This window comes from Egretta garzetta, unplaced genomic scaffold (genome assembly GCF_000687185.1).
Source record: "Egretta garzetta isolate BGI_Z169 unplaced genomic scaffold, ASM68718v1 scaffold577, whole genome shotgun sequence".
NCBI lineage: Eukaryota > Metazoa > Chordata > Aves > Pelecaniformes > Ardeidae > Egretta > Egretta garzetta.
Window position 1 is genome coordinate 763505 of NW_009260138.1, and position 6904 is coordinate 770408.

Consider the following 6904-nt stretch of genomic DNA (forward strand, 5'->3'; position numbering starts at 1 on the left):
TTACTCACTGTCGCAGAATTCTGTGTAGAATTCTTCCATTTGATTAAATACACAATAAACTGATTGCAGTGCAATTTAGGAGCACTGACAGGTATGTGGTAACACTATAGCAATGGTCAAAACCTAGTCAAATAAGTATATTTCCAAACGGTACAGACAGAAAATAATGTGAGCAAAATGCCACTTAGAACATTTAATTCTAGCCCCTCAATGTGAAGGGAATTGGTAATTAATACAGACAAATTAACTTATAATAGCTTTATAAGAGTGTGGCAGTTTTGAGTTATCCCATGCTTATTCAGATCTCTGATACCAGCCAAAATTCTCTTACATCTTTTGCTTCCAGGAAGCCAACAATAAATGGATACAATGCTAGAAGAGCAGGTGTGTTTTCACTCAGAGGAAGCAGCTACGGATATGAAAATGACTTAGCAGCTGGTGAATAAGAAGACTGAAGCTGTGCCAGACAAAGTAAGTGAGCATGTGTGTGTGTGTGTGTGTGTGTGTGTGTGTGTGTGTGTGTGTGTGTGTGCACGGTTTGCCACTAATTATGCAAAAAGGCCCAAACCCATTGATCATGTGTTTCTCTCCCTACTTCACCAGGAATAAATCTTAAAGTGAGACAACTCTTTCAGAAAGTCAGAGATATTACCAGTGATGTATTTTCTGTATTACAACTGAGAACACACAATTAATTACCTCTTTTTTTTCTTTATCTTTTTGTATACATATACCTGTTTACAGCATGGTGAGAACAACTATCATTTGCAAGAAGCTGGTCTGCATTTCTGGTTATCATTTAGTCCTCTTAGCTTCACAGACAACAAAGCTGTGTTCAACCAAGCACAGAGTCAACATGCTGTAAGGCACTCCACAGCACACAGCTTCAGGCTTTCTTTGCTTAAAGTTGGGAAAGATTTACCATAAAATTCAGCAGGCACAGCTGTTGATTTATCTTTGTTGCATGTAGATATCAAGAAATTTAGGAAAGACTTGAGCAGACTGACTGCTCAATGACTGCTCAAATCCTTTTGGTTTACTTGGTTATAGAAATTCACTGCAATGGTACATTGTAAGATTTACAGAAACACTCATCTGAGCATCTTATTCTGTCTTTCACACACTAATTAGTAAAGCTTAAACCCACCAAACTCTCATAGGATGGCTATGAGTAAGAATCAAGAAAAGCACTCTGTTGAAGTCACAAAGCTATCTTTTCATTTATAAAACAATTTAAAAATTAACATGAGGAGCTGAACAACTACATCAACAAGACTGCAGAGACTAATCATTCCAAAACATTTCTTCACTGTGCAGAGAAACAGAACTATTTATTTTCAAATTCCACTATAATATACAATCAAATCATGTTAAAAGAAAGCATACCAACTCCATGTGTCAGGGAAGTTATAGATATATTTTCAGTCATTCTATCATCTTGTAAAAATAATTAAAGGGGATTTGCGTTTTCCTTAAAAAATGAAACAGAATCAAAGCATTTTACTAGCTTTCCCTATACATTTTACTTTAGGAGGAAGCCTGGGAAGTTTATTCCATTGTAGAGTTTTTAAATAGGACAACATTAATTGGTGTATATGGAGACCCAGTTCAAAACTCCTGCACGAAATTAACCGCATTAAATGGTTAGATGCTGTCGACAGCTAAAGAATGGAAAAAATCCCTAACCACTACTCTTTCCGAGGCCTTTTTCTCAAGATCTGTTTACAATCCACCAACCAAGAAGGTTGCCTTGCTGTGTATTTACATAGACATACCTTCTGTTAAGGTTTATGTGCAGTTAGAATGACTACTAACAATGAAAGCCATGATATTACGCAGCTGATCTATTGGCCATCACAATTTAACTGTAAACATAGTCAAACTATACACAGCGTCTTTTCCGAAACCAGATAAAATTCACTGATTATCTTTAATAAACCTTCTCAAAGGTTTTATCTTTCAAATGGATATTCTAAAATAATAAGAAATAATTCTGAATGGATGTTTCAAGTTTTTTTGGAGCTTCTGCAATAGCAATGTTCCCTGTCCTTCTACAGTATCTTGTCTTTTACAGGAGATTGTTTAATGTAGATAAATTCCTACACATTTGTATCAGCATGAAGTCATTAACATAAGAACATATGCCACATTGGTTCAGACCCATCTTCTCTTCAGCGGTGGCTAGAAATCAATGCCCTGGGAAGAATAAGAACAGGGCAAGCATATGTAATACTTCCTCAGAGTCTTCTCCCAGCTGCCAGCTATTTTCAGGTCAGAGAACTTCCTGAGATTGATGCTGCCTGTCTCTTTAGTTTCCCTCAGTGAATCTCTCAAGTATTTACTTGTCCAATCTCCCCTTGAACACATCCAAAATTTTCACATCCTGAACAGTTTTGGCAAGAAGTTCCATAGGCATACTAACACAGGCCCATTAACTTAATGACTTTGCATCAACACCTGCCTCTTCCCCAAACTTTGCAATTTTGTGAGACTACAGAAACAAAAATCATACGATGGAATGTGTGATCTTGCTGCACTACATCACTCCCCTTTTTGCAGAAGAGGAAAAGAGGCCATAAGATCCCAGAAATTAAATGTGTTATTTCAAATACATCTCTTCTTTGACTTCTTCCACTCTCACTCCACACTGACAGCCTGAATAAAGGCTTGGGATCAAACAACATCCAACAAATAGTGCAAAGGCTCCTTATGTCAATCAAATTTTCTTAAATTAGAAACTGAATGTAATGTAGCTCTCTCTAAATCAGCTACCAAGATTTACTGAATTTTAACATGGAACAGAGGAAGAAGGCCTATGTAATGTATTTGATATCAAAATATTTCACTTCTTCACAGTGACCGGTCTAAGGAATTAAGCTTAATTGTAAAATCTCCTGAATACTTGCCTCTGTAGCAAAAAGGACTGATGATAGAGAAAAATTTCCAAGCTAAGTGTTTTCCCTATGTTTTTCTACAGAAACCCAGTTTCACTATACAGTGGCTTGGGGGAGAAAGGGGGGAAGACACAATAGGGATAAAACTTAAATAGAGCTCAAGGGTATGCATAATTCAGTTCTTTTGGAGCTTAACTAAGAATCAGTGGACTGGCTAGCCTTATCTAAGATGTATTTCACCCTCCATCCTGTTGTGCTCTCTCTATATGTAACACAGGTCAGATTCTATATAGATGCATAGCATTAGTTTTAAAAAGCTGTTGCTACTTTCTATTGGTGTCATTATCATCACTGGCTTTTTCTTCACAACATGTTAAAAAGTATGTATTATATTTGGTACAATAGTTGCTATGTATGTTAATTGTTCCCAAGCATGCAGGGTTGCCTGTTCATGCACTGCTCTCTTTTCATGGAGGGTAAGCTTTTCCCAGGGTAGTCAGCCTCCAGGAATCATTGACATCACTTATGGAAATAAGGAATGTTGCACTGGGTCCAAAGCCAGTTTGCAGGCTGTTTCTGCTAAAGTCTCTGCTTCAGAGAATGACTGACTGCTTGCAGTTGCATTTAAGGAAGTTCTTCAGTCGGGTATTTCTCAGTGGAAGTTCCCAGCTAATATTAGTCATAAGCAGTACTGAAGTACAGAACCGCATTTCATAATCTTGTTGACACTCCTCCCAAGCAACATACAAATTGCCTATACTGTTACTAAAAAGATGAGAAAAGAAAATCCAAGCCTTTGGTTTCTACATTTTGAAACGACAATGACTAAATTATACTTATCAACGTCAGCATTCAGATATATAGAAAAAGTACAAGATGAGCTACAAACTTTGTAAGTGTACTAACACTACTTTTATGATGTTTATAGTGCATCAAGTCTGTATGTCTGCATTTTGATTCAATATGCTTTAGTTAGCTTCTGGAAGCCAGGTTTTGTCTGTTACAATCTATAGGCAAAATACATACCTCATTGGCATTGCATATACTAAGGTTTCCACAGGCTCATCAACTAACTACTCTTGCTGTTGGAAAAAAAAAATTAAAAGATTCAGCCTCACCTTCCTCCTTACTATGGAACAAAAACATTCGGTCTCAATTAATCCACAATTCTCCTTTTCTGATCAGGAAAGGCATTTCAAGACCAAAATATGCTTTTTATTTTGCTAAAACAACAGCAACAAACTATTGAAAGAATGGAGAAACACCATAGAGTAGCACAGACTCTCAGCACCCAGCACCGCGCCACAGATTCCTTTGGGACCACAGTTTAAAAGTTCTAGGAAAGGTTTAAACATCTGACGTGAGCCACCTAGTGTCTGAACGAATGGCTACATTAAGAAGTTGCAAGTTGATTACAACCTCTTTCTGACAGCTGGTAGAAGGCAGTTTGTATTTATAAGCTTGAAATTGCACAAAGGAATCAGATTTAAACCTTTACTGAAATACAGGCTTTTGGCAACTGCTGCACCACAAGCCTGCCTTAAGAGCAATCAGTTCCTCTTGAGACTTCATCGCAGTTTAACCACTGAGCACACTGTTAACACACCAGTAAAGACTAAGTAAAATTCCTGTTAAAATACCATTTGGGTAGTAATGTTAAACAGTAAACTGCATACAGATGATGAGAGGTATTTAAATAAACTGCTCGACTCACTCAGAGAAACTTTGAAATTTTCACTTTGAAAAAGTATCAACTTGCTAATTCCCTCCCCCCCCCAAAATGGTTCTAAGTATAATTAGTCAAAATAAGACTCTCTCTGAGTCTGAAGACAAAGTGAAATAATGTACTACAGACACAAACCCCTTCATCACCACTCCCCAACTCTAGATAAGTGGTTTGCAACTGTTTTTAAGATTAGTAGATTCCTAAAATACTACAATTATTTTTAACCATACTGATACACGCTTGTTCTTCCCAGTTTCTTGCAAAGACTACATACAGGAAAGCAATTCTGCCTTAACAATGACATAAAAATGTGAAATATTGATATGGGACAGAAATACAGAAAGTCATCACTGGAATAGCTGTAGGGAAGGAAATACAGATGCTGAAGAGGAGGAAGCAGGAAAACAGAAAGAGAAAAAGCAAACAAGATAAGGAAGAAAAGGACAAAAAATAATTGATTGTAAAGCAGAAACCATTCTAGAAGATCAAAGTTAGAGATCAAGTTAGCTATACAATATAGTTTTTGTATTATTTTCACAGGTATTTTTCTTTTCTTCTACTTAATTTATTCAAAGGGTTGGAAGTCTCTAAGAATGTCGAGATGAGTGACTGTAAAGCTTGTAACATACATCTTACTGTATTTAGGGAGGAAATGTCATAAAAAACACTAAATAATGAAGATAAAGACCAGCTTCTCTTGTGCTTTACTGTGAAAGAATATGGCTGATCAAGTACTAAGAGAACAACGCATGCGATTGGAAAAGTCATGTTTGTAGACAGTTGTCAGTTGTGGTTTGTTGGGTTTGAGACCTTCACAGCAAATTGCCATTAAGTACATTTCTAGAATTTAATAAACAAACTTTTGTTTCCTCTAACAACTAACATGCAATGATAGTGTTTCAGAGATGGTATATATGTTATGGTTCTATTCAAATTCAGGTGGCCATAATTTCAGTTGATACATGTTTATCATCAGATAACACCTACTTGCACTTTTCTGCTTATCATCCCTTTTTAAATACAGCACCAGTTAAATGATATTTACATGCATTGATCTGAATTTTAAAATTCCAGGTTTTATTTAATTTACTAACTGAGATATCATTACCATTTTAAGTGCAGAACTACTTGGCAAGACCAAATAAAAATAAAAAATATAAAAATTTAAAAAGAAACAATAACCTCTTTTTGCTCGCTCCCCCTGTTTTTTAAAGACCAGATTGACTGAAACCTTAACTTGGATGTCTCAAACTCTCTGTCTCTGAAAGAGGAAATTGAATCCCCCTTTCTTGGAAACATGCTAACAGAGCAAACCCTCTCTGCACCTTAATAGATCATTAGAACCTCACCTGAACTTCTTAAAAGTGGCTAACCAGGAGGTATATTTATTGGCTCATTAAACTATCTGCCTGTAGGTCTCTTTAGTCTTAGTACAGGCCAAACCAGACAAAACAAGTTGTTAAAGACTTAGCAGGAAATGTAAATTATAATAACCTTCAAAAGAGTACAGAGAACAAAGCCTGGCTGCTTTTCCTGTGGCTATGTTTGAGCTCAGTCCTCAAGCTTCCAAGTGCACACACCCGGGGTAGGTAAGGTTGCCATAGTTGAAATGCAGGTTCTGATCTGCGAGCAGGCAAAGGGAAAAGTTCCGTTCTAGCAGAAGAAACACCACAGCCTCGCTGCGTGGTTATGCTCACTGGGGTTCAGAGGCAGCTGAGGCCAACTCAGAATCTGTAATGCTTCTCTGCCTCTAGCTCTGCAAATGTACCCCGTGTGAGGATGTAAGAAACGCCTCATTTCCTCCCATCAACCGTCCTACACACCTTCAGGAAAAAAGTTGTACTCATACATGTGACCTGAAGGGAGAAGGGCTTGTAGCAGCAGCAAAATTAAAACTGTGTGTTTCCATTATATTCTTACCCATAAAATCCACTGCCCGCACGAATTAAATGCAGGGGGGAAAATGCCACCTTAGTAACCTAAAAGGCCCTTTAGACAAACTACTCTGGGCATGAAAAGTATGATTGCGTTACAGACCTAAGTACTGTTACTTAGAAATCGCGCAGAACCATGGAAAGACTAAAACGGGAAGGGACCCGCGGAAGCCAGGAGCCGCACCGACCCAGCTTGAGCGGGGTGCCTGGCTGGAGCCAGGCGGAAAAGGCGTTGCAAGACGGACGGAGGAGAGCCGAAAGATGCTCATCCTTGGCGGGGCCGGAGACACAGCTTTGTGCTGCCCTGGCGGCGGGGGGCGGCGGGGGGGGGAAGGTGCCGTGCCCGGGCG